This window comes from Hemitrygon akajei, unplaced genomic scaffold (assembly GCF_048418815.1).
Source record: "Hemitrygon akajei unplaced genomic scaffold, sHemAka1.3 Scf000056, whole genome shotgun sequence".
NCBI lineage: Eukaryota > Metazoa > Chordata > Chondrichthyes > Myliobatiformes > Dasyatidae > Hemitrygon > Hemitrygon akajei.
In genome coordinates, this window is record NW_027331942.1 from 6,341,764 (window position 1) to 6,352,324 (window position 10,561).

Genomic DNA, 10,561 nt, shown 5'->3' on the forward strand with positions numbered 1-10,561 from the left:
AAAACAAACAGCGCACCCAAGATCAGAGTCTTGATGAAGGGTGTCAACCCGAGAGGTTAACTCTTTACAAATTTGCACCGAAATCACCTTTGCACTCACCTCCCACCTTTATAATTTTCATGCGAACCTGTCACCCTAGGCCTTCTGGTTCTGACAAAACTACCTGATCCTGGAGCATGTTTTCGTCAGTACCAACCACTCCTGCTCCCGTAATAACTCGCGCTTTCCTTCCCTCTTACACTCTTGTTTTCTCCTCTTTCTTTAACTGTAGGTTCTTCAACTATCTTCCAGCAACAGACTTTTTACTGTTTTACAAATTAAGATAGAACAAAATTGCTTTTACTTTTAACTGCAAGAGAGAGGAAAATAAATATAGGAGAGTAGAGAGATAGACAGAGAGAAAGAAGAAGGTTGCAAATGAGATACTTGAGGGAGGGGAAAAGAGGAAGAGGCATTGTGAGAGACAGCTTGGGAGACAGCGCGCGAGAAAGAGCGACAGAGACAGAGAGGGGGAGAATGAGATCAGGAAGCGCGTATGGTGATAGTCTCAGACGCGTTGATACTACGGAGGAGGTGGTGTTCGATCAAGGAGCATAACTGTGGGGGACACGGACCACATGCAGGCACGTATGCAGCTTAAATTGTCATCAATGACAGCACACACACAGTGAGCTGGGGAAGGGTGTGGAGGTCTATTCCTGTACGGTACTGTTTAATGTATGCTGGTCAATGATTTGAAGCCCAGTGGGCATGTGATGAAATTTTAATTTCGGCCCTGACTACCGTTTTCATCTGGGACATTCCTGCATGGGTGCTGGGAACAACCAATTAGAGTGTTCAGAGCTAAAGTGGTCAGATCCTCCAGGAGAATTATCCTGCCGAGCTGCAGGAACGGGACAGTGGGAACGATATACAAGATTAGTTTGTGTGACAAGAACACACTTCTCTAAACGCAATGGCACTGCAAACAAGCAGACAGAGATGCCATAGCACGGTTCTGGCCAGTGTTTGTACAGGCCAGCACAAGAGTCTAATACAAGTGCCGAGATTGATAAAAATATAACATTGATAATACAGAGCAGGTTTGTACTGTAACTCTGATCGATAAACATCACCAGCTCTGGACTGCTGGGGCACCAAAATGGAGGGACACGTATCCCAATAAACGCAACACTCCTCGGTAAAGACTCATATTCGCTGTAGAGGTAAAGAGACGAACAACCTCACATTTCACTGTGCATTCAGAGCCGATCATTCTCAGCCCGCTGAGTACACCGGCCACCTGCACCACTACAGGAACACAGACCTGTGCAGACCAGCTCTGGACTGCATGTACACTGACCAGTGTAGCTCCAGCACGGCACCGCAGGGAGGTGGATAATCAGAAAGCAAACTCTGTTGCTACTCAGCGTGTTGAGAAAGAGGAGGGTGTAACCATCATATAAACATGTCGTGCATACCAGCCTGTACGAGAATATACAGCAGCTAATTGCGTGGACAATGATCTTTACAATATCCAGATTTTCAAAACCAGGACACAGACCTATACAAGTCTGACATTTTGAATTGACCACATAGACCTTTGCACACCCAGCACTGTACTCCACCCTGTGCGATACTGACACTGGAATTCATCGACACTATCAATCACCTACCTCCCTCTGGGCAGCTTTCGAGATGTAACGGATAGTTGATAAGGGCTGGGGGGGGGGGGGCTTCCTGAGGTGTTATGCGCTTCAATTTCCAAAGATTTCTGAGATGTTAGCAGAAGAGAAATAAATACATGCCACCAGCTTATGGAAATTGTAAGAGCACCAGAGTAGTTTGCAGCTCGGCTATAATTACCTAAATATTGACTGGAATTGTTCGTGTAGAGGCCCAGAGGAGCAGCATTTGTTAGCAGTGTTTTGGAAAGGTTTACCAGCATTTACAACCTGTACTATGTCAGCTTGTGCAGATTTGTGATGTCATCATATTAACATCTCATATTATAAACTCATATTAACATCTACGGGTGTAAACTGGAGAATATCTGACAGACCGCAGAATGATCTGGTACGGAAACACAAATCTCTTATACCGACTGAACTGCCCGCTCCATTTTTCCATGGTAATAACCGGGTTCCTTTCTTGTCCTCGTACGATAAAACCCTAAAGAGCAGGCAGTGTTTCACGCGCCATAGTTTATCTTATCTTTCATAGCCCCACAACCTCCATCTTGAAAATTGACACATTTACTTTTGACCTAAAGTCCGAGGGTGATCGTTATCTTGATTCTCCTTCACTGCACGAGTCTATTTGTTTCTGTTTCAGACGTTGAAATGACACCTGTCACGTGAAGTACACTGACGAAAACGAATCATAAATTGCCAAATGCCCATGGCCGATCCATGGAATGGAATGAACTGGAGACGTTAGTTTTATGCTGTAATGGCAGGCGAATCACGTCTGAAAATGCGCGAGTGCTCTTCGAGGTTGAACTGCAATTGTCGAACGAGGCTGTGCCATAAAAGCAGATGAAATACTGGCAAATGGTCATCGACGGGCAAACAGGGGTCACTATTGAGGTCATTACCTTCCACGGATGAGTTGGGTTGGGATATTGACAAAGAATGAATGGGTTCTTATCTGCTGATGTAGAGAAGGGGAAGGGAATGGGATTTCAAATATGAATGAAGGTAGGGAACGGGTAGAGTAATGTGCATTTCAACATATTCCGATTACCTGCCTTCACGAACCGGAAAGGTCATGATGCAGTGACATATAATTATGCTCTAATCAGAGTATCATAATGTTTGGATGTGATTGCACTGAAACCGCTGCAGAAAGGCTTCACCAGGAAGTTGACGAACATGAAACATTTCAGATATCAGCGGAGAATCTAGCATTAAATCCTTGAAATGTAGGAAAAAGAGCTAGTTTAAAAGGAAGTTTTAAAAAATATATTAGAGACATACTGTTGTTCATTAGTGTTAACCACTTCTCCATATCGGGTGTATCTAATATGAATGTATAGGTTTATTGGAACTGTAAGTTTTAACTGACGTTAGCGGAAGGTGTTGAGTTTCTTCAGATGTAGGCATTTGTCGCAGCGATTTCGACACCACTCTGCGACCCATGCTGCTGCATTTTCATTGCTGACAAAATTGTCGCTTCCACATTAGAGCAAAGAATCACCGGGCTTGGGTGCACGGTCTGCGGAATACTTGTGTACGGACCACATGGTTGACCCCGCGTTTTCTGGTGAAACTCATTCCACTGATCTTCCAACTATTTTCCCCGCCTCCGGCATTCTCCACTGGCATCGCGAGGCAGAGCAAAGAGGACATCTGATCATCCACCATGACCGGCTTGCAAGGATTCGGAATGAACTGCGATGTCTTTTGTTCTTGCACCGGCTGAGCTGCCCTCTCGCTGCTTCTATGACGATGCCGTGCCCCTTTCTCGCATCTGATTAAGCCACGCTGAGTCAGAATATCCGTCCCAAACAATCTCCATCCTCGAGTAAGAATCTTCATCACTGAGTAAGAACCTCCATCCTCGAGTAAGAACCTTCATCCTTGAGTAAGAATCTCCATCCTCGAGTAAGAATCTCCATTCCTGAGTAAGAATCTTCCTCCTTGAGTAATTATCAACAATGTCTTTCTCGTCTGCATAACAGTCTATGTGCTTCTTTCTTTCTTTCTTTCTTTCTTTCTTTCTTTCTTTCTTTCTTTCTTTCTTTCTTTCTTTCTTTCTTTCTTTTTTTCTTTCTTTCTTTCTTTCTTTCTTTCTATCTATCTATCTATCTATCTATCAATCTATCTATCTATCTATCTATCTATCTATCTATTCATCTATCTGGCTGGCTGTCCTTTGCTGTCTGTTTTTGTCCGTTTGTCACTCTAACTATATGCTGCTGTGTCCGCTATTGCGAATTTGACCCAGCAGAGTTCACAAGGAGAGTATCAATGAGAAGCACTTGTTCAGTTTGTGAAATGATTATTTTCTCAGTCTTACTGGACCGATTTTCAAAGGCAGACTGAATGTCATGAGCCGTTAGCTAGCGTGTCGGTAACTAGCAATCTCTCACTTGGTGCCCCAGTTTTAACGGCGTTGATGGCAGATTATTGGAGGGACCTAGAGCGCAAAAGATAAGTAAAGGTTCACATGATGGCTGAGAAAATGAATCACTGATAATCAACTAAAATGAAAACTCAAGTTTCTGCCCTAATGTGGCGTCTGAACGTACAGAGTAACAACGTACAACGAAAGATTCAAGAGAGCATGAAGATTAGCATCAAGGACCCTTCAGTTCCCCACCAGGGAAAAGCTCCAGCGTCATTTTTCCAACATAACAAAGACTGCCATCCAAGTCTGGACACTACATTTGGCCGGAGAATGGTTGGATTGCTCTGTTCCTTTGAGAATCAGACTGAAATTGTTGCCTGCCACCTGCGCTAATGGAAAGTCTGCACTTAAGGTTCGCCTGCAGAGTAGCGAGTGCTCACTTTTTCTCCACCATCCATAGCTCTCTGCTTACATCGGCGTGATCATAAGTCTCCCCATCTCCCCATCTCCCCTTCCGGTAGAGTAGCAGCACCTCCCACCACCCCCCATACCAGACTGGGATGCAGCATGTCAGAATGCTCTCCAGAAGTTTGTTTGTTTGTTTTTTTTTTAGTTTATTCGTTAATCTCCTAATGAAGTACTGTATAGTAGCTGTTTTGACTTCTTTATAATCGCATCGATATGTGGGGACCTGCTTAAGTCCTCAGAGATCTTAACACCCATGAACTGGAAATTGCTTACTCTCTCCCCTTTTGATCCCCCGATGAGGATTGGTGTCTCTCTACTTCCTGAAGTCCACAATAAACTTTTTCGTCTTTCTGACGTTCGTTACAATGTTGCTGCTGCGACCCCACTCATTGACATATTTTGCCCCTATTCGCCTTCTCGTCTCCATTTCAGATTCGACCAACAACGTTTGCATTATCATCAAATTTATAGGTGGTATTTGATGTGCACATTTGCTGACTCGATATGCACATGGATGTAAGGAAGATCGAGGGATATGGACATGATAGGAAGGAGGGTTTAGAGTTTGAGTGCCTTTGATTTGCTTTTTAGCTGGTTATGGCAAAACATTGTGGGCCAAACGGCCTTTCACACGCTGTACATATTGAGGCTCTATGCTCTATGATATCTGTAAATTTCTTCTACATTTTCTTTCCATATGTACAAAACTCGCGTTTGCTTCAGTGGGCTCTAGTGGCGCAATCGGTTAGCGCGCGGTACTTATATGACAGTACGCGGCGGAGAAATGCCGAGGCTGTGAGTTCGAGCCTCACCTAGAGCACTCGTGATTTTTAATACTTGCAACGCCCAGGTGACTTGACGACTCTCAAGCTGAGCATTCCACTGAAATGTTACATTTGATTTTGTGCTTCTGAGACACCACGCTTATTATTTGTGTTTAACTTCGAATCGATGTACCTTTGATATTGATCTGAGAAGGCGAGTGTGAGTTTACAAGCGTTGCTGGAGATCCTCCCTTATTCACTAAAAGGCATGTGCCCGCAGGGTTCTCCCTGTTTGGTTCTTTAGTTCAACACGCGTAGCCTCACTTCCCGTTGTTGAGCGTGTCTGAGCAGATGGTTTATTTGCTGAATCAAGGCATCACGCGTACCCCACATTCCTGTCTTCTTAGTTTAATTAACCAAATGGCGAAGCAACGAAACCTACCCTTCCTGAAACCATGCTTATGACACCCTCTAATTACACCTCACCTTGGTTCGTTGTGCTGTCGAATAAACTCAATATTCACTTGCTTCGGCGAATTGTTTTAGGCACACGCTAAAAGATAGATATTAATTGTAGCCTCACTGGCTACAAATGGTATCGGGATGCTGATCTCTCTCTCTCCCTCTCCCTCTCCCTCTCCCTCCCCCTCCCCCTCCCCTCCCCCTCCCCCTCCCCCTCTCCCTCCCTCCCTCTCTCTCTCTCTCTCTCTCTCTCTCTCTCTCTCTCTCTCCCTCTCTCTCTCTCTCTCTCTCTCTCTCTCTCTCTCTCTCTCTCTCTCTCTCTTATTTCTGGACCGAATTATAAAATAATTCTCACATGTCCCGAGTCCACCAAGCCTCTGTTAAAGAGACGACACCTCCCTCGATTCTACTGACGGCCTCACTTACCTCACAGAGGAGAGGATGGGATACTGATATGACGCACTAGCCCCTGAACTTGAACCCAGGGCCACTTATATTCCCAGCCCCAAGACGAGCATCAGGTGCCTATGATTAAGCCCAACTGAAACAAGGGACAGCCGAAAGACCCGGAGTCTGGAATGCGGACTCCACGGACCGGACCGTGAACCGGTACACGGATTTCACGCGGACCATGACACCCTCATGTTTTGTAGAAAAGGCAGCCATTGCTACTCTGACATCCTTCCTGCAAATGTTCCTTTCCAGTCAACTTTCAGCCAGTTCCCCTCCAGTGCCTTTGTAATTTTCTTTATTCCACTGAAATACCGATACATTAGCTGTTATTTTTCCCTCTTAGATTTCAATGTGAACTTGATTATATTGTGATCACCATTCTCCGAGGGTTCTTTAACCTTAAGGTCTCTTATCACATCCGGATCATTGCACAACACCTAATTCAGCACAGCGATCCCCTAGTGGGATCAACAACAAACTGTTCTAAAAAGCCATCCCTTAGTCATTCCACAAATTCTCCCTCTTGAGGTTGAGTACTGACCTGCTTTTCCCAATCCACAATGCTCATGGCATTGTCTTTCGGACATGATAGATTGGGTATCTTCGATATTAACCTCCAGAATACCGTCGTCTTTCAGCCACGGACCCGAGTGTCCCACAACGTCATAAATCACCCATCTGTGACGATCGTGCTTGGTCCGGGTCTTCACCTTCACATCTGTCTGCGGATATTGTGATTCACAGAGAGCTTCGAGGTGGGGAAGATTTTGAATGGTTTTCTGGGACACATTCATTAAATATTCTATCTTTAAAGTCCGGAAAACAGCCTCGAAACAATCTTGTAACCTCTCCAGTACGGTCAAATACCTGCTCTTTGTTGTACTTAACTCTGGAGTTTAGATTCTGTAAGAATGCAGCACGGAGGCATACGGCCAGGTGATCGTACTCCGGAAATGTGGTCTAGGGTTCGGATGGTAGGCGCTCCTAATCTTAATATGTTGGATTCTCTGCTGCTGCAGGTGATTCGTTCATCATTGCAGGACAGAAAAGTCCTCAGTCAAGCCTCATGGAAATCGACAAAGTGTTGAAAGTCTACATTGTAGGGTGTTTCGTTTGATAATTCTAGCAGTCAATACCTCGGGGGGTTTGCTTAACATCTGCTTTAGTCAGTATGTAAACTGAGGTCAGAGTCACGGAGGGGAGTAGAACGGACGGCAGTAAATCATTAGATGTGCCAGGCATGGAGATCCAGAGAATGACAAACTGCTCTGTCCGAACACAACGAAGGACTTCTTACCCGAACCAGAATTTGTGTACTCTACTGTTCTCTAATTCGTGTTTCCATGCCAACAAGATACTGGTTAGAGGAAGCTTTACTTCCGTCCGTGTCAGTGTGGGTTGGAGTCGTTTCCTCCTTCCTCTCTACTGGCATTTCTAAGAGATTAATCCACTCAGATCATCAGCAGATTGTGGAAATGTGATCAGATATCCTGGAGTGAGGAGTACAATGGCTTTGTCATTACACGTTCGTGTGTGTAAACATTGTCGAATCTATTCCTATTGTGTGTATGGTGACGGGCTGTTCAAAGTTTGGATACAATATTTAGTATAAGAAACGAAAATCTCAACGGAAAAATGAATTTTGCAGCAACTCCTTTGAAGTGTCGAAAAAATATTGCAATAAATGTAATATCTCGGAAGGACCGAAAACCATTGCATTGTGACACAATATGCAAACATAGACCGGGGTATTTGTTCACTGATCTGTAGTTGACAACGTTGTGACACTAATTAGCTCAGCGAACTACCACTTTGCTGCATATAAATTCATTTAACGACTCAACAGTACACACAGTTTCTTGGCCGATTGACTGATCTCTACTTAACGTTGAAAATGAGATATCCGGCTCTTTACTACATAATGAGCGTTTACTATCCCGTACTTGCAGCAGTTAGTATTCTTGGTGAGTTAGTAGATTTGTGTTCTTTCTGCGCCCGCTCAACTGTTCTGACACATGTTCACATGTCCCCTAACACATGTTCTGACTGGCCTGGTTGGTGTTTACAGATTGCTCGGGATTCAGCCATATCTTGTTTTGCAAACTGGAGACAATCCGCTCTACCGCTGTGCAGATGTGGGGCTATGGCGGACTGAGTTTCCATTCTCTGATTCCAAGCTGACGTAGCGCAGCATAGGACCTGCGGAACTCCAAACATTCATTAATTTACCGAGTAATATGGAGCAAATAATAAGCACTTTCCACACACAGATGACATTTTCTTCTTTTACTTACAGTAAATATAATGGCGATTGTGATCCTTTCTCGAGGAAAGTGTGGACTCTCGAAATGCATCACACGTTACTTGGTAGGAATGGCAACAGCGGATCTCGTGGTGGTTATGGTTACAGCTATCATGGAACAGTCTAACATAATTTATAGCTACGCTGATTTCCTGTTCATTACACCGATCTGCTCTCTGATACTTCTCCTCAGTATTGCCACCATGGACTGTTCCATTTGGCTGACAGTCGGTTTCACATTCGATCATCTTGTTGCAATACGTTGTTAAAAGCTACGTGAAAGATACTGCACGGAGAGAACCGCAACTGCTGTTATAGCGACCGTTGTTGTAGTGAGCTGTGCAAGGTGCATCCCGTTTTACTTTATAGTGGAGCCAGAGGTCATAATAAACAACGTTCCATGGCGTTGTGTCTTCACGTCAGAATATTTAACGTCACCAGAGTGGAAAGGTTACAAACAATTTGACTGTATCTTCACACCATTATTAGCAATCTGTTTAATTCTATTGTTTAAGGTTTTAACAGTCAAACACATCGTTTTGGCAAACAGAGTCCGTCGAGGACTCCGGAACAGCGCGAATGATAATGATCCAGAATTGAGGAACCGAAGAAAATCCATGATTCTCTTGTTTGCTTTATCAGCCAATTTCATATATCTGCGGTTTCGCTATGTCATGCAATCCATGGACTGGCAAGTGGCAGAATTATTCGTACAAAGACAAATATTTGAATACCCCAGTATATATCTTGCAGCATGTTGGATTCCTGATGCAGTTCCTTAGAACCTGCACCAACACGTGTATCAACACACTTACACAGGAAATTTAGAGAGGAGCTCAGAAATGGATTGAAATATCTGTTCACACTAAATTGACAGTGCTGGAGGTAAAGTGCTCCTTATGTTTGGACATGTCTTGAAGTTTATTGACCTTGATTATTTTTATATTACTTATTCATTTTGTCAGGTGTTTAATACTCATAAGCCTGATATTGTTTTAATAGGAAAGTCTAACAGAACTAAATGCTGGTGGACATATACTTTTGGTTGAGCAACAGTACTGCAGAACTCCGTTGCAAGTCATTTATTATGGAATGTTGTATGAGTATGAACATATTAATCTCATGGAAAGCTGATGCCAGAGTAAGGAACATCGAAAGCTTATAATTTCAATTGAACATTTGAAATATATATTTCTGCTTAACTATGCAGAGGTGGGGGGGGGGTCGATTGGCTGAAACAAGCTTAACAGAAGGGTATTATAAAACATAACGTTGTACAAAGACTTTATACATCCAACCCGTAACTAGACATGGCTTGTTTTAAGTATTTGTTTAAAAATTCTGAGGGACATCCAAGTGTAATGCTTAGGGCTATTGGCTTGTGTTTGTCGAGGGAGAAACCCATCCACCCGCCAAACCGCGTCTCCCGTTTGCGTAGATACTGTGTAACGCACACTGGTACAAACTTGCACATACAATATCAGACAGCATATAATGTATGTTTTACAGAATACACTTTATAAATCTTACTGGAGCTAGGTAATTAACAGCAATACGATATACAAGGAAAGAAGAGGGAGCCAAAAAATCGTTGGAGCTCAATTATCGAAGCCTTCGCTCCACCGTTCGATCTCCCACCTCCTCGACCTGCCGCCTGGGACCAACCTCAGTGGTTGACCAGAGCTCGTCCAGTACGTCCTTCCTCTTCGGTTCTCATCCCGAAAAACCCGTGCACTCACTCCAGGTTCCCACACATACAGACAGAACAACATTGCTTCCACTGGTTAGTTCCTCTGTTATCAATAATTATAACCCAAACATTTCAACTAAACAGAACATTACCTCATCAGTTACCTACAAAGAAGTCATTTCATTCTAGTGCCAGAGAAGCCATTTTATATATGCAGTTAACATTAATAATCTGAGAACTCTGCAAGTGTAACATGCTGTAAGGTTTCACTGCTCATGTAATGGCCTCTCTGCAATGTTTCACTGCTGAGGTAATGGTTTCTCTGTAGCAGCAATGTTTAGGTTAAGACTAGAGATAACAGGGTTTTGGAGT

At 43.7% G+C, this 10,561-nt stretch overlaps 1 non-coding gene across 1 annotated transcript; it reads left to right on the top strand.

The window, feature by feature from the left end:
• The first annotated feature begins 5,244 nt into the window (after positions 1 to 5,244).
• On the top strand, positions 5,245 to 5,338 carry trnai-uau (transfer RNA isoleucine (anticodon UAU)). The gene is made up of 2 exons: positions 5,245 to 5,282; positions 5,303 to 5,338. It is a non-coding gene; the product is annotated as a tRNA-Ile (tRNA).
• The last annotated feature ends 5,223 nt before the right edge of the window (positions 5,339 to 10,561 follow it).